Genomic DNA, 21651 nt, shown 5'->3' with positions numbered 1-21651 from the left:
GATCTTGAGGTTCACAGGGAAAATTTTTGCCACAGAACAGTTAAAAGACCCCACCCTAATAAAGGCACGGGAAAATGTGGTGAAAATAGATGGCGAGTTAGTGAACCCAGATAAGACTTGCCCTTATCCTTACTTCACTATGGAAAGGGACCTGCTGTATCGAGTGGCTCAAAGGGCAGAAGAAACCATTGAGCAACTTGTAGTGCCCAAACCTTACAGGAAGTTGGTGTTAGAATTGGCTCATGGACACATTCTGGGAGGTCATCTGGGGACAGAGAAAACCAGAGAGAGGGTATTGCAGAGATTCTATTGGCCTGGGGTCATGAAGGAAATAGAAAAGTATTGTTCCTCCTGCCCTGTGTGTCAGAAGTCGGCACCTATGCCACATTTCCGTAACCCACTGGTACCTCTTCCTATCATTGAGGTCCCCTTTGAGAGGATCGCAATGGATTTGGTAGGTCCGATAATGAAGTCTGCTAGGGGGCATCAGTACATTTTGGTTATATTGGACTATGCCACCCGTTATCCGGAAGCAATTCCTCTCCGAAATACCTCGGCCAAAACCATAGCCAAAGAACTATCCCTTGTTTTTAGTCGCGTGGGTATTTGTAAGGAACTGCTTACAGACCAAGGTACACCCTTTATGTCCCGGGTTATGAAAGAATTATGCAAGTTGTACAAAGTGAAGCAATTGCGTACATCTGTGTATCACCCCCAAACAGATGGGTTGGTTGAAAGATTCAACAAAACCCTAAAACAAATGTTAAAGAAGGTGGTGGATAGAGATGGAAAGAATTGGGATTGTCTAATACCCTATCTGATGTTTGCCATTAGGGAGGTACCCCAATCCTCTACGGGTTTCTCACCCTTCGAGTTGCTCTATGGGAGACACCCAAGAGGGCTGCTGGATATCGCCAAGGAAACTTGGGAAAATGAGAGTTCTCCTCACAGGAGTGTGATTGAGCATGTCGCCCTGATGCAAGATAGAATTGCACAGGTAATGCCAATTGTAAAGGAACATTTAACCCAAGCGCAGTTAGCACAGCAGAGAGTGTACAACCGTGGGGCCAAGACCCGTACTTTTTCCCCAGGGGATAGGGTCTTGGTGCTAGTCCCTACGGTTGAAAGCAAATTTCTGGCCAAATGGCAAGGTCCATATGAAGTAATTGAAAAAATTAGTGAGGTGAACTACAGGGTTAGACAGCCAGGAAGGCGAAAGCCGGAGCAGATCTATCACGTCAATCTGCTGAAAGCCTGGAGGGATAGGGAATCCCTAGTCGCAGAGACTTTGTCACAAGTACAGCCTGATTGCTTAGTTCCTGAGGTTGGAATAGCAGACACCTTATCGAAACCCCAACAACAGGAGGTTAAAGAGTTTGTACTTCGTAACAAAGAGATTTTCTCTGAGCTTCCGGGACAAACATCTGGCATAGAGCATGACATTATCACCCCGCCAGGAGAAAGGGTAAAACTAAAACCTTATAGAATACCAGAGGCCCGACGGGAGGCAATACGTGGGGAGGTTCAAAGGATGCTGGAATTGGGTGTGATAGAGGAGTCCCAGAGTGACTGGTCCAGTCCTATCGTACTAGTGCCCAAACCTGATGGGAGCTGGCGGTTTTGTAACGATTTTAGACAATTAAATAAAGTTACAAAATTTGACACCTACCCCATGCCACGTATAGATGAGTTGATTGACCGGCTGGGAACAGCCCGATATATGACAACTCTTGATCTCACCAAAGGGTATTGGCAAATTCCCCTGGCCGAGTCGGCCAAGGAGAAAACTGCGTTTGTAACCCCAGATGGGGCATTCCAATATAAGAGAATGCCGTTTGGGTTACAGAATGCACCGGCAACATTCCAGCGGAAAATGGATAAGATTCTGAGGCCCCATCAGAAATATGCTGCAGCTTACCTGGATGATGTGATTATCCATAGCACAGACTGGGTCTCACATTTGCCGAAAGTACAAGCGGTCCTAGACTCTATCCGGGAAGCTGGGTTTACGGCCAATCCAAAGAAGTGTACCATTGGACAGGAGGAGGCCAAATATCTTGGGTACACTATTGGGAGGGGGGTGATAAAACCCCAAGTCAATAAAGTCGAGGCCATACAGAGTTGGCCACGTCCCAACAGCAAGAAACAGGTACGAGCCTTTCTGGGAATCGCTGGCTATTATCGACGATTCATTCCCCATTTTGCTTCTCAGGCTGTGCCCCTCACCAACCTGACAAAAGGGAAAGAGTCGGTCATGGTTAAATGGTCCCCAGAGGCTGAAGAAGCATTTCAGTCCTTAAAAACCACCTTATGTAGCCAGCCAGTGTTGTACTCACCAGACTTCTCTAAGGACTTTGTTGTACAAACTGATGCATCAGACGTTGGGTTAGGAGCAGTGTTATCCCAGGTCTGGAACGGGGAAGAGCACCCAGTCATTTACCTCAGCAGGAAGTTGAAGTCCCATGAGGTAAATTACGCCACGATTGAGAAGGAATGTTTAGCAGTGAAGTGGGCTCTAGATTCCCTTCGGTACTATCTGCTAGGTAGGCACTTTGACCTGGTGACTGATCACGCTCCTTTAAAGTGGATGGCTCAGAACAAGGAGACCAATAGAAGGGTAAATAGGTGGTTCCTGGCCCTACAAGAATTTAACTTTACAGTTAAGCATCGCCCTGGTGTTAAAATGGGGAATGTGGATGCTTTGTCTCGGATACATGCGTGTCTGGCTGCTTGTGTTACAACCCCAAGGTTGAAACAAGAGGGGGGGGGTGTGTGGCAGCACGCAGGTAAAATCACCTGGTTGTATTCAGGATGGTAAATATGTGTGTCCTAGATTCAGGCTTTATGCAGACTTTTACAATTAGAGGGGAAGAGTTAATGAGCCCAGCTGAAGTAAGTGGGCTCATTAAGGCCTCTACAAAAAACCCCACCTGGAACCAGTTTTGTGTGTATAGACTGGGGAGTCTGAGATCTGTTCTGTGCGGTGAGTTAACGCCTGTGTGGCAAACCCCTACAATAGAGACAGGGACTGGGGCAGCACAAGGCTGCACCCAGTTGTTAGACAGGGAGTCTACGTGTGTAGTTAGAGGTCAAGCTGACCAGGATTTATTTTCTTGTTTTATTTTGTTTGGCTGTTATATGCATCACTGCATGTAGCCTAAATAAACCGGATCTTTTGTTTTTTGCACCTACACCGCTGTCTGCTGTGCCTGACTTTGTGTTGTGAACCCATCCAGGGGGTCACACACACCCGCTACCGAGCGAACCCCTCACACATTGTATAAAGATTCAGCATGTTTAACCACTTCCCATCCGGCCAATGTACTTATACGGCCGGGTGGGAGCCACCTCCTTCTGACTGACGTTCCTGAACGTCCATCAGAAGGAGGGGGATCGCGCACGTGCCCGCGCAGCGGCGCGATCCCGATGCGCTTGTGTCACCCGGACACGGCGCATCTCGGATCGGCAGGAGGGCTCTGTGATTGGCCCTCCTGATCACATGACGGTGGTGTCCAATCACAGCCATCATGTGATGTAAACAAACAGCCAGTTGCTAGGCAATCGGCTCTCCTCTCCTCACACGGAAGTCGTTGCTGAGGAGAGGAGAGCAGATCGCTGCAGCCGGCTGGTGATCAGTGAGTATGAGCTGTTTTTACAGCTTTTTACTCACTGATCACTAGTCTAGTGTAAAACACACATGTACCCACACATGTCCCCAAAACACACATGTCCCCAAATAATAAAAAGACATGTCCCCAAATAAAAAAACACATGTCCCCCACATATGTCCCACTAAAATCACATGTTCCAATGATTATCTGCACACATATGTACGTGATCACCTGCACACATATGTACATGATCATTTGCGTACATATGTCCATGATCACACAAACCAATTATTATACACTTAACGGAATTTTTTTTACCAAAAACATGTAGCAGAATACATTTTGACTTAAATTTATGACAAAATTAGATTTTATTGGATTTCTTTTAAAATAGAAAAAAGAAATTATTTTTTTTTTTCCAAATTTCTGCTTTTTTTTGTGCTTATATCGCAAAAAATAAAAAATGGAGTCGTGAATAAATATCACCAAAATAAAGCTCTATTTGTGTAAACAAAATGATAAAAATTTCATTTGGGTACAGTGTAGCATGACCACACAATTGTCATTGAAAGTGCGAGAGCGATGAAAGTTGAAAATTGGGCTGGGAAGGAAGGGGGGCGAAAGTGCCCTGTATTGTAGTGGTTAAATAAAATTTCCCTATATGATCAGTTTGATACAATGCTAATCCCCTGAAGAAGAGGATGACATTTTTTCCCCTCAAAATGCATTGGGTTCACATTCCCATGGTTTCATACTCTGTAGAATCTAAGGGGTCTTTCACTAGACTGTCCACCCAAAGTGTGGGCAGGTGATACATGGTCTCTGTATGTTATAGGCATTGTTTTTACGCTATTTTTACATTTTTGGATTTTGTATGTGATTAATAAAATTGGATATTTTTTTACTCTCTAATACTCTTGTTACACATTCTCTGTTTACCCACAAAATTCCTAGGGATCGAATTCCTTTTGGTATTGCTATTTTGGGATGTGGGTTCATATTAGGGTTGGTCTTTTCCTTACATTCATTCCTACGTATCTGTGGAAGAGCAGCACTGTCACCTTTTAATTGCTTTCCGGATTTAGACTACAAACATCTCTTCAGATCCTCATCTTTATAACATAGAGGGGAGGTATTCTTGTTTACAGAAGAGAACTAATAATAATATTCTTGATTTCAGTTCAATGCACAAGAAGTTCCTAACACTCTAAATTTCAGGCTGGATTATTAAGTATTTCTGAATTTACAGAAAATGTACTTAGTTTAAAAAAAGTAACTAAGGCAGCCACTAGCACACTACATCTAAGGACTTGTAAGCTGTACTATATTATAGCATTAAGTTATACTTTAAATACTATTTAGCAGATTTTTTCTTCAGATTTTAGTAAGAATTTATATGGGGAAGGTATCACTTCATCTCTTATCCTATATCAATAACAATTTTGTCTGTGACCTCAACTAACTGCGTCCTGCAGAAACCGATATTTGCGCTCTTGTCTTTAAGCTGCTGTCATTACTAATTGTTTCTCTGCAAGTTTTAGCTGAAATGTACTGACTTAGGAAGTAACCTAGGAAATCCTACTTTTACAAGAAAATTCCTTACATATCTAATTATAGTATCTATCAGAATATCCCTTGACTTCAACAAATGCAGATTTCTTCTTCAAGTGTGTCTTTCAGAAAGTAAAAATAGGAATATTATAAGTTGGCTTATGATCTGTGGTCCTTATATAGAATGCATGCACCTTGTGGGCAATATATAGTATTTATAATTTGTTCTTTGATGCTATCTACTTGTGTAATTGTTGGGCTCATTACTGTGGATATTTAAAGAATATATTACCCCAATATTTCATATTCCTGATATGTGCCTGTTGTACCATGTACTTATGTTAAAAAGTAACCTGCTCTCTTTGTATTTCTTCCTTTGTGTGAAATACCTGGGGATCCTGCCAGTCCAACTCTACTTCAACTCTACCGTATAGAACAAAGTGCGAGACCAATGGTAAAGTCCATGTAAAAAAAACAAATATGCCCTTATGGGAGCCTCTTCATAAGGGCTTCAGACTTTCAGGCGATATAAATGCTTAGGCTACAAAGAACGCTCATTTGAAGATCACTTTAAAGTGTGATGGGTTAATTCTAAAACAGCTACTGGAGCGATCCCTAGACTCCTCTTCAAATCAGAGTTCTTTACTGTCCAAGTAAAGGACGCTTAATTATGGGATGTTGGATGTATTTTCTCATATTGTGTAAACTATAATACATACAATATACAGAAAAGGCATGCAATATCCGTAATATGAAAATTCAGTTTAGTTGGTAATCAAAATGTCCTACAATTCCATATAAACCTAGCAAAAGTTTCTAGCGATCCTCCCTCTTTATGAACACTTCATCCCACAGCATATACACTGCTCAAAAAAATTAAAAGAACACTTTGAAAGCACATCAGATCTCAATAGGGAAAAATATCATACTGGATATTTATACTTATATGGACTTGGTAATGGGTTAGGAACAAAAGGATTGTTTATGGAAATTAAAATGATTAACCTACCTGTTTTTTTGATTCAATAAAGTTTTTTTAAAGTGGTATTATGCTATGGCCCCCTTTTCTTCCATATTTAAGAAACACTGAGGATCGTATCAGAATTAAATACACAGAGGATCTATAGAGTGCTGCACCTTGGCATATACTGTGAATGTGCAATACTCCCGTATGGGGTGAGGAAATTAAGTGAGTGCAATTCCAAAAGGGGCACCATAAATGGCACCAGAAATATAGATGGAAGAGCACATTAAAAGTCACTTTTTTGTAGAGCACCTGTCACTTTATTTGGGAATATATATTTAATATATTTTATTTTATTTTTTGCAACAAACTTTCTAGTATACTTTTGCTTTGGATAAGTCTCTATGAGCTTGCCACATCTTACCACTGGGATTTTTGCCTATTCCTCCTTGAAAAACTGCTCCAGCTCCTCCAAGTTGGATGATTTGCACTTGTGAACAGCAATCTTTAAGATGTACAGATATTCCAGTCTCTGCTGTGGAGCTCTGCAACTCCTCCAGGGTTACCTTATGTCTCTGTGCTGCCTCCCCGATTCATGCCCTCCTTGCCCGGTCCGTGAGTTTTGGTGTGCGACCGTCTCTGGGCAGGTTTGCTGTTGTGCCATGTTCTTTCCATTTGGTTATGATAGATTTGATGGTGCTCCTAGGGAATCATCAAAGATTTGTATATTTTTTTATAACCTAACCCTGACTTGTACTTCTCAACAACATTGTCCCTTACTTGTTTAGAGAGTTCCTTGGTCTTCGTGGCAGTGTTTGGTTAGTGGTGGCTCTTGCTTAGGTGTTGTAGCCTCTGAGGCCTTTCAAAAAGGTGTGTATATGTAATGACAGATCATGTGACACTTAGATTGCACACAGGTGGACACAATTTCACTAATTATGTGACTTCTGAAGGTAATTGGTTGCACCAGAGCTTTTTATAGGCTTCATAACAATGTGGGTGAATACATACACACAGGCCAATTTTTCGTTTTTTTATTTCTGAAAAATAGTTTTATGTATATATTTTTATAACTTAACTTCATTAGCTTAGACTATTGTGTTCTGATCCATCACATATAATTCAGATTAAAAAAGCATTGAACTAAAGGCTGTAATGTAACAAAATAGGCAAAAAGCCAAGGGGGGGAATACATTTGCAATGCACTGTATGATGTCAATTGTTAGCATCAGTCACCTTAGATCACGCCAATCCTTATAGTACATTCAAGTTTATTCTAAATCAAATTGCAAGGCACAGCTCTTATATGAACAGCGCCAAACCTACATCTCTCCCAATTAAGTCTTAGAGCAGTTCCTAACACAAATTGTAACAGACTTCTTTACTTTTATACAATCACTTCCAGTGGCGTAACTAGAACCTTCAGGGCCCCGATGCAAGAAACCATGAAGGGCCCCCCTGAACCCCAGCCAGGGCCCTTCCCTCCGAGTCCGGCGGTGGAACTCAAGGGCGTGGTCACAGGTATGACCTTTGTGAGCCCTGTAATTCCACCACTGGTATCAGTAGTTTTTTATTTTTTTTAATTTTTTTTTAATTTTTAGGTGCCCCATTGGGGGACTGTCCCTAGGCAGGATGGGGGTCCCTGTCCCCAGAAGAGATGAGGTCCTTTTCTCCAGGGCAGATGAAGTTACAGCCCCCACGTAAGAAGGGGTCCCTTTCCCCAGGGGGAGATGGAGGGGGTATGTAATGGTGTGTGGGGGATGGGGTCCTCTCACTCACCATGACCAAGCTGTAGGCCGTACACTCATCCATGTTGGCCTGGGCTCCATCCAGTGTGCTGGATGGGTGAGCAACATATCTCCCAGAAAGACCGTTCATCATCTGTGTATGATGGGGGAGGAGGGGGGCTGGAAGACAAGCCTGCAGTGTTCTCCGGGGAGCCGGCTCTCATAGGGCTGCACTGCATCTGTGTGCCTAAAGTTTGTTTACCCGGGAGAAGTATGCAGTCTAGTGTGGGCCGGACTCGGGGGGCGGGACTCTGGCCGGGGAGAACAGACATCGGACTGAGCGGCAATGCATGGAGCAGGAGAGGGGTACTCTGAGGAGCCGGCTGAGGACACAGGTCATGCGGGGAATGCACAACTAAAGAGCAGCCAGTGCGATAGTCGAGCATGGAGCTCTGCTAGTCACCCTCCACCTCCAGCCACCCGTGTGCATGGTGCACTGGTACCCCTAGCTGCCTATGCTGCTGCCGGCCATATGTAGAGGGGGCTGCATGGGCCCCCTGCTTCACAGGGCCCGGTTGCGGTCGTGACTGCTGCACCCCCTATAGTTACGCTCCTGATCACTTCTTGTAGACTCTCAGCCCGCTGAGCACCCACTCTCTCTCACTAGACTTGCTGATTCACTGCCACTGAATCCTGTGAGCTTTTCAAATCGTCTTCCTCAAGTGTCACTCGTGCTTCCCTGCTGGGTTCCTGGCTTGGCACTCCAGATGCTCATCAATCATCACCCCACTAACTGGGTTCCTGGCTTGGCACCTGCTGAAGTTTCCAGATTCTTCATCGTCCCCGGTTGCTGAGAATACTGCTCTGGTACTTGCTTCAGCTACTCACTGTGGTCCGTGGTAACAAGGTGGATGGTCCCTTAGAGGCGACAGCTTCCCCTCTACCTCCAACCATGGCAGGTTCTCCGGCCGGCATAACCGTTCCTTCTGGTTGGACTGCAAACCACAGTCCCAACCCTATGCTGCTCTCTTGCTTCTGGATAGGCCCTCAGACAGACTAGCAGCCAGATGTGTCTTGAAAAGGCCCAAACTCTGGCATAGCAGCCTGGGCAGCACAACACACGTCCACCCAGACAGCCGTCCAGGTGCCACAGAACCCTAATAACCTAACTCCACCCAAATATATATAGGTTCTCACAGCAGGCCAAGGGGCTAAGAAAACCCCTGCCCATTGGCAGAGACCATATTTTCCTAATCTGTCCATGCATCTCCCTTATGTTATCTAATGCCACCGGGAACCCGGGCACCCAGCGACAGAAGAGAGAAGTACAGCAATTCCAGACTTCGGGTGAAACAAATTGATTCCCTTTCAAATGGCCAAGGCAACTATCCCTCGCAGGTAAATTTAGGAGCAACCCCATCTAAACATCAGGGTGCTACACATGCCTTTAACCCTGCCTGGTCCATTGACGTCATGAGTCCTTCTTCTCTTGTGGTGGACAGTTTTTACCTGGGTAATAATGCATGGTTACAGTTCAGTGCAATAGCACTGTAGCCTAGGCTGCTAGATGATGCCCCCCCCCAATCCCCCCCCAAAGTATGAGCCCATGAAAGTCTGGGACCACAGGAATAGCCACACTGTCTAATGACAGATTGCTGAAAGTAAAGAGTAGGTCTGCAAGAAAAACAGAAATGGAAGGTGCGCATACCTAGTGCATTACCAAAGATAATTAAAAAATAAAAATGTTTTATATATAAGTGGGTACAACTGAAAAAAGGCCATAAAAACAATGCATGGACATGCACAGAACACGGGGTAGAGCTAGGCCTAGCTTTGAAGAAGGGGGTGCGCCCCCAAAGCGTATTAGCTGTAACCGGTGTTCTGTGCATGTCCATGCATTGTTTTTATGTCCCTTTTGTCAGTTGCATTTTGTGAGTACCCACCTTAAAACATTTTTATTATTAAATTGTCTTTGGTAATGCACTAGGCGTGTGTGCCTTACATTTCTGTTTTTCTTGTAGTTCCTTTTGGATTACCCCATTTGAGGAAGGCAGCATCCACCCAGTTCTGGATACCATTATATACCTTTCACACCACCATTTTGATATATCTCTTACCCCACACCTTGGAAGACCTATTGGCGCTGGAAGTGACCATGTAAAGAGTAGGTCTGGATCAAAGCGAAAGCGTCTTCTTTTTTTTTTCTTTTTTTTTAAATACTTCTGAGCAACTGTTTTTTTCCCCCCTTTTTTATTGGAATTTTATTTTAACTTTATATTTAGAGAATGAGGAATTTGGCAGGCAATGCTGCTATAGTATTAATAATAAATGTAGAATGCATTTTTTTTTATTATTACAGCTGTTACATTAATTGTATCTGTAAGTGTAAACTACCTGTTGCTGCCATTTTGATGCTTTTGTTTCAGATTTTTTATGCTTTCCAAATACTTGGAATTCTCTACTGAAAGGCAAACATAACTATTATATAACAGAGGTTCTATGAGAAGCCTAATCAGCATTTATCTACTAATGCCTTTCTTTGAACCAGGAAAGATCACAAAAACAAAAGCCTAAAGTGATGACACTGGAGTATCCTGCTTTCCCAGAATTCCCAGCGAGGTCTTTAAACTTGGCATCTGTAAACAAATGCTGCTTGGCACGCTAAAAACAATGAAAGCCGCTCTTGGGAGACATGTTTCTCATTGCCCCATATACAGCTCACTTCCCCCTCACTGCTTGAATTGTATTTGGTTTCTTCCGACTGTAAAATGCCCACTGGGAGCACTACCCACAACCACCATCAATCACTTTCTTGCTATTTTTATTCATTTCCTTGTGATAGTTCAAACTCCCGCTCTTCTTTCTCTACTTAGATCTCTTATTTCATGACAGGAAAAGCTGGGTGGCTACAGCAGCCAGAGGAAAAAACACAGCCTGGCTGGACTATAGCTTACAAGCCAAGCTAGACCAATGGCATTCAGACTAAATACAAATAAAGCAGCTGTTTGGCCCTTTGCTGGGTAGGATCACACGCAATGTTATTGTATAGGATGGCACCTCTATTGTCTACTTATACAATCTTTGTTTAGATTATCAGACAGGCATCAAAGGAGCTACAAAGTGCTCTACAGCACTGCCAAATCTATCAGGATATACAATATTTTACATACATTCTTTACTTTGGTGACCTGTATACTGGCTTTGTTTTTTTTCTCTTTAGCGTTTGTGGTTTTATCACATTATAATCATCAATGAAAGAGTAAAGTTTATACTTATAGCGGGCAAAATAAGTATTGAACATGTCACTATTTTTCTAGGTAAATATATTTCTAAGAGTCCATTCACACAGGGGCAACTCCTGATCCGACTTCAGGTCGCCCCTAGTCGCCTCAGGTCGGACAACATTTAGAAAGCAATGTAAGTGAATGAGAGCCGTCTTAATGCACACTACTGAAGTCGCTCCGACTTCAGAAAAGGTTCCTGTACTACTTCTATCCGACTTGTAGGCGACCGGTACCCATTGATTTCAATGGAGATCGCCTCCAAGTCGGATCTCCGTCTATACGGAGGCGACTCTGACAGAATTATCAGCTCTCAAGAGGGCACTCCACGCCAAATTTCTGAAAAAAATTTGGCGTGGGTTCCCCCTCCGAGAGCATACCAGGCCCTTAGGTCTGGTATGGATTCCAAGGGGAACCCCCTACTCCGAAAAAACGGTGTGGGGGTCCCCCCCAGATCCACACCAGACCCTTATCCGAGCACGCTACCCGTCCGGCCAGGAAAGGGGGTGGGGACGAGCGGGCGGCCCCCCCCCTCCTGAGCCGTACCAGGCCGCGTGCCCTCAACATGGGGGGGTGCCTTGGGGGAGGGAGGGCGTGCGCCCCCCCACCCCAAAGCACCTTGTCCCCATGTCGATGAGGACAAGGGCCTCTTCCCGACAACCCTGGCCGTTGGTTGTCGGGGTCTGCGGGCGGGGGGCTTATCGGAATCCGGGAGCTCCCTTTAATAAGGGGGCCCCCGGATACCGGCCCCCCACCCTATGTGAATGAGTATGGGGTACAATGTACCCCTACCCATTCACCTGTGAAATAAAGTACAAAAAAAAACACAACACAGGGAAAAAATATTTTATTGCACAGCTCCGGGGGTCTTCCGTCTTCGGGGGTCTTCTCGTCGGACTCCTCCGCTATCTTCTTGCAGCTCTTTTGCTAGCGGAGGAGTCCGGCTTTCTTCCTCCCCGCCGCCAGCCTCTTCTCCCGACTTCGGGGGTCTTGTCCCCCTCTTCGGTTCTTCTGCCGGGCCAGAAGACCGGGCCACCGCCTCTAAAAGAGCTATAAGAAGGCGCGGTGGCCCGGCAGAAGAACCGAAGAGGGGGACAAGACCCCCGAAGTCGGGAGAAGAGGCCGGCGGCGGGAGGAAGAAAGCCGGACTCCTCCGCTAGCAAAAGAGCTACAAGAAGATAGCGGAGGAGTCCGACGAGAAGACCCCCGAAGACGGAAGACCCCCGGAGCTGTGCAATAAAATATTTTTTCCCTGTGTTGTGTTTTTTTTTGTACTTTATTTCACAGGTGAATGGGTAGGGGTACATTGTACCCCATACTCATTCACATAGGGTGGGGGGCCGGTATCCGGGGGCCCCCTTATTAAAGGGGGCTCCCGGATTCCGATAAGCCCCCCGCCCGCAGACCCCGACAACCAACGGCCAGGGTTGTCGGGAAGAGGCCCTTGTCCTCATCGACATGGGGACAAGGTGCTTTGGGGTGGGGGGGGCGCACGCCCGCCCTCCCTCCCCCAAGGCACCCCCCCATGTTGAGGGCACGCGGCCTGGTACGGCTCAGGAGGGGGGGGGCCGCCCGCTCGTCCCCACCCCCTTTCCTGGCCGGCCGGGTAGCGTGCTCGGATAAGGGTCTGGTGTGGATCTGGGGGGGACCCCCACACCGTTTTTTCGGAGTAGGGGGTTCCCCTTGGAATCCATACCAGACCTAAGGGCCTGGTATGCTCTCGGAGGGGGAACCCACGCCAAATTTTTTTCAGAAATTTGGCGTGGAGTTCCCCCTTGAGCTCATTCTCTGCTTGGCCACGGCAAAAGTCGCCTGGCCTGGGGCGACTTGTAAGTCATCCCAAGTCGCGCTTGAAGTCATCACAAGTCGTTTTGAAGTCGTCCCAAGTCGCGCTGTGATCTTAACTCAAGTCGTGTCCAAGTTGCCTGACTCAAGTCGCCTACAAGTCGTGTTGCCCCTGTGTGAATGGACTCTAAAGGTGCTATTGACATGAAATTATCACTACATGTTAGTAACAACTCATGCCATCCATACATACAAAGAAACCAAAACAATTTAAGTTCAGAAATTAAGTTATGTGTAAAAAAATGTAATGACACATGGAAAATAATTGAATACGCTAACTAAAATGTATTTGATACTTCATACAAAATCCTTTGTTGTTAACCACTTCCCACCCGGCCAATGCACATATACGGCTGGGTGGGAGCCGTCTACTCAGGAACGTCCATCAGAAGGTGCGGGATAGCGCGCGCGCGTGCCCGCGCAGCGGCGCGATCCCGATGCGCCCGTGTCACCGGGACACGGCGCATCTCAGATCGGCAGGAGGGCTCTGTGATTGGCCCTCCTGATCACATGACGGCCGTGTCCAATCACGGCCGTCATGTGATGTAAACAAACAGCCGGTTACTAGGCAATCGGCTCCTCCTCTCCTCACACAGAAGTCATCGCTGAGGAGAGGAGAGCGGATTGCTGCAGCCGGCTGATGATCAGTGAGTATGAGCTGTTTTTTACAGCTTTTTACTCACTGATCTTCAGTCTAGTGTAAACACACAACACACCACACAGTGTAAACACAGTCCCCACATATGTCCCCATAACACACATGTCCCCAAAACATACATGTCCCCAAAAAATAAAAACACATGTCCCTAATAATAAAAACATGTCCCCCACATATGTCCCACTAAAATCACTTGTCCCAATGATTATGTGCACACATATGTACGTGATCACCTGCACACATATGTACATGATCATTTGCGTACATATGTCCGTGATCACACAAACCAATTATTATACACTTAACGGAATTTTTTTTACCAAAAACATGTAGCAGAATACATTTTGGCTTTAATTTATGACAAAATTTGATTTTATTGGATTTCTTTTAAAATAGAAAAAAGAAAATATTGTTTTTTTTCCAAATTTCTGCTTTTTTGCGCTTATATCGCAAAAAATAAAAAACGGAGTCGTGAATAAATACCACCAAAATAAAGCTCTATTTGTGCGAACAAAATGATAAAAATTTCATTTGGGTACAGTGTAGCATGACCGCGCAATTGTCACTGAAAGCGCTAGAGCGATGAAAGCTGAAAATTGGGCTGGGAAGGAAGGGGGTGAAAGTGCCCTGTATTGTAGTGGTTAATGACAGCTTCCGGACGCCTCCTGTATGGAGAAACTACTCGCATGCATTGCTCAGGTATGATTTTTGGGCCATTCTTCTATACAAACAGTCTTCAAATCTTGAAGGTTCCATGGGCCCCTTCTATGAATTCTGATCTTTAATTCTTTCCATAGATTTTCTATTGGATTCAAGTCAGGTAACTGGCTGGGCCATTCTAGCGACTTTATTTTCTTTCTTTGAAACCAATTGAGAGTTTCCTTTGCTTTGTGTTTGGGATCATTGTCTTGCTGAAATGTCCGCCCTCGTTTTATCTTCATCATCCTGGTAGATGGCAGCAGTCAGAGAAAAGAAACAAAAAAAAAAAAAACACAAGAAACATATTCCACACTTAAATAGAATGTAGATAAATCGGGATTTATACCATCCACTTTGTGAGAAAAGGAAACATTTGGGATGTGGGGCACACACAGTGAAGTAAACACCGTAACTGTAAGGTAAAGTAGTATCACGGATCTGACTGGTAGACTGGGTCAGTTATATCTGTGTAACTCGGCTGCAGCACTAGGGAGGGGAGAGGCAGCAGTCTTTTTATCAAGAATGTCTTGGTACATTTTTCCTATCATCCTTCCTTCAATGACATGAAGTTTGCCAGTACTATATGCTGAAAAACAGCCCCACACCATGATGTTCTCACCCCCAAACTTTACTGTTGGTATGGGGGTGTTTTTTTGGGATGATGTGCAGTGCCATGTGACCTCCAAACATGGTGTGTATTATGGCATCCAACGAGTTAAATTTTGGTCTAATTTGACCAGACTATATTTTCCAAGTATATCACAGGCATGTCTAAATGTTGTGCAGAAAACTTTACACAAGCTTCAACATGCTTTTTCTTCAGCAACGGAGTCTTGCGTGGTGAGTGTGGACACAGGCCATGGTGGTTGAGTGCATTACTTATTGCACTCTATTGAAACAATTGTACCTGCTAGTTCCAGGTCTTTCTGAAGCTCTCCACAAGTGGTCCTTGGCCCTTGGACAACTCTTCAGATAATTATTTTTGCTCATCTGTCAGAAATCTTGCGAGGAGCACCTGGTTGTGGCCAGTTTATGATGAAATTATGTTCTTTCTGCTTCTGGATTATGGCCCCAACAGTGCTCACTGAAACATTCAGAAGTTTAGAAATCCTTCTGTAACCAATGTCATTAGTATGTTTTGTAACAATAAGATTGCAAAGGTCTTCAGAGAGCTATTTGCTTTCACCCACGATGAGATGTTTCTTGTGTGATACCTTGGTGATGAGACACCTTTTTATAGGCCATTAGTTGAGACTGAACCAACTGATATTAATTTGTACTGACAAGGGGCAGGATTGCTTTCTAATTACTGATAGATTTCAGCTGGTGTCTTGGCTTTCCATGCCCTTTTGCCAACAGGCAGGGCTCTCCCTTTCTACATGTGCTCAATACTTTTTTCCCTGTGCCATTCCATTTTATTACACAACTTGATTTTATGAACGTATTTGTTTTGGGTTCTTTGTATGTATGGATTGCATGGCTTGTTACCAGCATGTGGTGATAATTTCATGTCGATATCACCTTTCGAAATATATTTACCTAAAAAAATGGTGATGTGTTTAATATCTTTTTTACCCACTGTATTAGGTAACTCAGGGTTCTCCAAGCTATGGCCTATGGACCACGTGGACCCATGGGGAGAGCCCTGGCTGTCAGTGCCATGTTTGACATAGAAGCTGCCTTGTGAGTTATAATCAAATTCTGACATCACTCTTATCTGGACTGATATTACTATGCAGATGGACTGTTCTTGATGTATACATATTTTCTTTTGCAGATGGATAATTAAAGATTGTCCTTTTATGTACTCTTACCTTTGTAAACGCATTAATACTATGTTTATGTTCACTACATCGGTTGTTGGGCACACGCCTCATCTAAAGTCCCAAACTCTCTCCCCTTTATCAGTTTAAACATAGATGGAGGCACATGTCTATGTGGGCCTCATCTAAAGTCCCAAACTTTTTCTTATGCAAATATGGACCACATGCGGTCAACTACAAAATTTTATCCAGCCTGCGACAAACCCCAGCTAGCTGGCAGGGATGTACCAGTCTGTATATCATAATATAGATCAATGCCAGCCAGGCACTCCTGGATGTAAGGGGGGCACTGCTGGACACTCTTGGATGTATTAGCCAGAGAACCTTTGTTACCCTGACAGCTGGCACCATGTTTCTGACACAATGAGAATTCTTCTTTAATTGTCTCATAAAAGGAAAGTAGACCTGTGCAGAGCAAAAAAAAAAGTTTAGTTTCATTTCAATTCCTTATTTACATTAATTTGTTTAGTTAAATTTGTTTTGTTTATTTTGTTTTTGAATAGTTTTTGAATTTGAAAAGTTTTTTTGAATTTGAATCATTTTCCAAAAAGAATAAAATAGAATAGACAATAAATGAATAGAATAGAAAAAAAAAATTCTATTCTATTCCTTTTATTTTGTATACTATTTTATTCTCTTTGGATATTAGAAAACTATTTGAATTCGAAAAGGTTTCGAAAACTATTCAAATTTCGTCAGAAATGTTTTGCCACCATTTCGGATACGTTCAAATTCTGTACTATTCTAATTTGGAAGTCCGGATACATCTGAATTTCCAAATAACGAAAATTTGTCAAAATTAACGAACGCACATGTCTAAAGGAAAGACAAAGCCAAGTCAAAGGTTGAGAGGGTAGGATAGTAAAAAAATTAATCTTGCTGCCTCAACCTCTGTAACATCTCCAAAATACACCCCTTCTTAGCCAACAACACCACAACGCTTGAATTCACTCTCTTTTAATCTCTCGCCATGACTTCTGCAACTTCATCCTCATTGGCTTACCTTTAGGCTTACAAGTAGGGATGAGCTTCGTGTTCGAGTCGAACATACGTTCGACTCGAACATTGGCTGTTCGTCCGTTCGGCGAAATCCGAACATTTTGGTCCGTTCGCGCCAAATTCGTGTGGCGCTCACGGCCCACAATGCACTGCGATGGCGCAGTGCATTGCTGGCTCATGATTGGCCAAGCATGCACTGTGACCCCGCATGCTTGGCCAATCGCAGCGCCAGCAGGAGAGCCATGCTCATAGCTCAGGCTGTGTAGTGCACGCCCCACACTATATAAGGCCGCCAGCGCGGCGGCCTTGTGTAGTGTGTTGGCGTCTGAAGCAGTGGGTGTTCTGTGTACCTTTAATACAGTACACACCGATAGTTTTCGGCCGATTTTCGATCTTGCTGTTGTGTAGTGGTTATTGTCTGCGTGCCCTGACCACAGTATACACCGCTATATTCACCTCACCTATATAGCTAGTGATCTATCTTTTATAATAGAGCTTGCAGTCAGTAGTGTTAGGAGATAGTGCGTGCTGTCTGCGTGCTCTGTACCCAGTACATACCGCTATATCCACCTACATAGCTCTTCTCTATTTGAGCCCACTTGCCATCTGCAGGAGTGGTAGAGTGGATAACCAGGCCCTCTTCATCCTCCTCATCCTCTCTCACCCAGTCTCAGGGTACTAGCAAAGCAGCTGCCAACGCATCGTCTTCCCTCCTCTCAATGTCATCATCAGTGACTCCTTCCCTAGACCCACCACATCCTCCTGAGGAGTCTCCTGAACTCATTGAGCACAGTGTTGGGTACATGCTCCAGGAGGATGCCCAGTGTTTTGTGGGCTCTGATGATGACACTCAGCTAGAGGAAGGCAGTAGTGTGAGCGCAGAGAGAGGGGATGCTCAAGAAGGACAGCAATCTGGCAGTCATGTTCCACAAGCTGCAGCATACTGCCAGGTTTGCTACAGCGATGAAGAGGGAGGGGATGATGAGGGCACTGACTCCACGTGGGTGCCTGGAAGGAGAGAGGAGGAGGAGGAGGAGGAGGAGGAGGCACATGTCCAACGAGGCAGGATGCCCTCCGGGGCCAGCTTAGGGGCAGCACACCGACTGAATCACACCGCAGAGCTCCGCCTGTGCAGGGCGCTGCCTCTGCGCGTTATTCTAAAAGTTCTTTGGTGTGGGCCTTTTTTGAGACGAGTGCATCAGATCGCACCGCTGCTATTTGCAACATATGTCTCAAGCGTATCTCACGTGGCCAAAACATCAGCCGCTTGGGCACCACATGCTTGACCAGACATATGTTGACCTGCCATGCAGCTCGTTGGCAAGCGTACCTCAAAGACCCACACCAAAGAACAAAGCGGACCTCTCCTTGCTCCTCATCAGCTGGCATCTCCAACCCCACTAGACCTTCAGTCCTCTCTGAAACCTGCTCTGAGAGGAATGAAGGTGTAGAATTAGGTGTGTCACAGCCAAGTGCTTCCGGGAACTCTGCTAGCGGTACACCCACGTCCGATTATAGCAGGCAAATGTCCCTGCCCCAGCTGCTGGACCGGCGAAAGAAGTTCGCTCCCAGCCATCCACATGCCCAGCAGTTGAATGCTAGCTTGGCTAAATTGCTAGCACTTCAACTGCTGCCTTTTCAGTTGGCAGACTCGGCCCCCTTCCGTGAGTTTGTACAATGTGCGGTTCCTCAGTGGCAGGTCCCCAAACGCCACTTTTTCTCACGGAAGGCGATTCCGGCTCTCTACAGGCATGTGGAAGGCAATGTCCTTGCCTCGCTGGACAGGGCGGTCAGCGGTAAGGTGCATATTACCACTGACTCATGGTCCAGCAGGCATGGACAGGGACGTTACCTGTCTTTCACGGCCCATTGGGTCACTCTTCTGGCAGCTGGGAAGGATGCAGGACAAGGTGCAGTAGTGTTGGAGGTTGTTCCGCCACCATGCCTCCAAAATGCTACTATTGGTTGTGACACACCTCTCTCCTCCACCCCCTCCTCTTCTTCCTCCTCCATGGCCTCTTCCAGTGCTCTGTCCTCAGAACCAGCGGTGCTCCGTAGGCGTTCCAGGGGCTACGCAAGTACGCAGGCAAAACGATGCCATGCCGTGCTTGCGCTGGTTTGTTTGGGGGACAGGAGCCACACTGGGGCGGATGTTTTGTCAGCTCTGCAGGGGCAGGCTGAGAGGTGGTTGACGCCACGCCAGCTTAAGCCAGGAATGGTGGTTTGCGACAATGGCACCAACCTCCTCTCCACCCTCCGACAGGGACAACTGACCCATGTGCCCTGTGTAGCTCACGTCCTTAACCTGGTGGTGCAGCGGTTCTTGGGCAGGTACCCCGGCTTACAGGATGTCCTGAAGCAGGCCAGGAAAGTCTGTGTGCATTTCCGCCGATCATTTAATGCCTGTGCTCGGCTGGCTGAGCTCCAAAAGGAGTTGAACTTGCCCAAGAACCGCCTTATATGTGACATGCCCACCAGATGGAACTCAACATTGGCCATGCTGCAGTGGCTGCACATGCAGCAGAGGGCCATCAATGAGTGCCTGTGCGACTACGGCACCAGGACAGGGTCAGGGGAGCTCGGTTTTTTCTCACCACGCCAGTGGGGCATGATCAGGGATGCATGCACTGTCCTGTCACTGTTTGAGGAGGCCACAAGGATGGTGAGCAGTGACAGTGCATGCATCAGTGACACTGTACCTCTTGTCCACCTCTTGGAGCATACGCTGCGTGGAATAATGGACAGGGCACTTGAGGCAGAACAGAGGCAGGAAGAGGAGGACTTTCTTGCCTCTCAAGGCCCCCTTTATCCAGACAGTGTTCCTGCTGTGCCACCCATCACACAGGAAGAGGATGAGGAGGAGGAAGAGGAGGAGGAGGAGGATGATTGTGTCAGCATGGAGGTGGAGGCTGGCACTCAGCATCAGCAGCAGCAGTCTTGTAGGGATGATTTACAGTCCCAAGAAAAACGTGGACTTGTACGTGGCTGGGAGGAGGTAGCTGCGGATCATGTTGTCCTTAGTGACCCAGAGGACTCCGGACCGAATGCCTCAGCTAACCTACGCTGCATGGCCTCCCTGATCCTGCAAAGCCTGCGGAAGGATCGTCGTATTCTTCGGATCAAGGAGAGGGACCATTACTGGCTGGCCACTCTCCTTGATCCACGGTACAAGGGTAAGGTTGCCGACCTTATCTTGCCATCGCAGAGGGAGCAGAGGATGAGACATTTCCGGGAGGCCTTGCAAAAAGGTCTGTGCAACGCGTTCCCAGAGACTGGGAGGTTACAAACTCCTGGTCCTGGACAACGTGTTGCTGAGGCATCGGTCAGAAGGAGCAGTGGAGAAGGTGGCCGTCTGACTGATGCTTTCAGACAATTTTTTAGTCCGCAGCCCCAAGGTATGATCGGTTCCAGCACCCATCGCCAGCGTCTGATTTACATGGTGCAGGAATACCTAGGGGCAAGGTCAGACTTGGACACCTTTCCCACCGAAAATCCTCTGGCTTACTGGGTCTTGAGGATGGATCACTGGCCAGAGCTTGCACAGTATGCAATTGAGCTACTGGCCTGTCCTGCATCCAGCGTTCTTTCGGAACGCACCTTCAGTGCTGCTGGTGGCTTTGTTACTGATCACAGGGTGCGCCTGTCCACCGAATCAGTTGATCGACTGACCTTCATCAAGATGAATCAGTCTTGGATCACCCACAGCTACCAAGCACCTGAAGCTGATGTAACCGAATTTTTTTTTTTAAAATATCACATCCCTTCAAGACTGCCTATGCTGATGCTGAGTGACTGTCCTGTTATGTTGATTGTCTATCCTCTTCCTCCTCCGCTGATATGTTGGAAGAACATTTCTGGTTCTGGTTAATGCCATCAGCCCAATTTTTCTGCCCTTGTTTAACAGGGGCGTTTAAGTACAATTTTTGATGCAATGCTTTGCAGCAGGCCTAATTCCTGCAATTAAACAAGAGTATATGGCAGAGGTTGCAGTGTGGTGGCACCAGCACCAGTGCCTAAGGCCCATTTTTTCTGCCCCTGTTTAACAGGGGCGTTTAATTACAATTTTTGATGCAATGCTTTGCAGCAGGGCTAATTCCTGCAATAAAACTAGAGTATATGGAAGAGGTTGCAGTGTGGTGGCACCAGCAGCAGTGCCTAAGGCCAAATTTTTCTGCCCCTGTTTAACAGGGACATGTAATTACAATTCTTGATATAATATTTCACAGGAGGGCCCCTTCCTGTGCCCACCCAGAGTAACGGTGAGGACTTATAGTGTTGTGGCACCAGCACCACAACCACCAAAGGTCAATTTTTCTACCACTGTTCAACAATGGCATGTAATTACAATTCTTGATATAATCGTTCACAGCAGGGCGCTCCAGCGCCCACCAAGAGTCACTTTGAGGGCTTACAATGTTGTGGCAAAACCAACACCTTGTTCCGCTATTTCTGCAGAGCATATAGGGCAGGCCCCTACTTTCAAACATCCAATT

At 45.8% G+C, this 21651-nt stretch overlaps 1 protein-coding gene across 2 annotated transcripts in view; it reads left to right on the top strand.

Annotated features, from left to right (window-relative positions):
• Positions 1-21651, top strand: part of LOC143960843 (aspartate aminotransferase, cytoplasmic-like) — a 91855-nt gene that overhangs the window by 17787 nt on the left and 52417 nt on the right. The window lies entirely within an intron of this gene.

This window comes from Lithobates pipiens, unplaced genomic scaffold, assembly GCF_037356315.1.
Source record: "Lithobates pipiens isolate NorthernLeopardFrog02 unplaced genomic scaffold, aLitPip1_a1.2 Scaffold_8, whole genome shotgun sequence".
In the NCBI taxonomy this organism is placed as follows: domain Eukaryota; kingdom Metazoa; phylum Chordata; class Amphibia; order Anura; family Ranidae; genus Lithobates; species Lithobates pipiens.
Note: the sequence above shows the minus strand (reverse complement) of the source record. Positions and strands in the feature narration are given on the sequence as shown.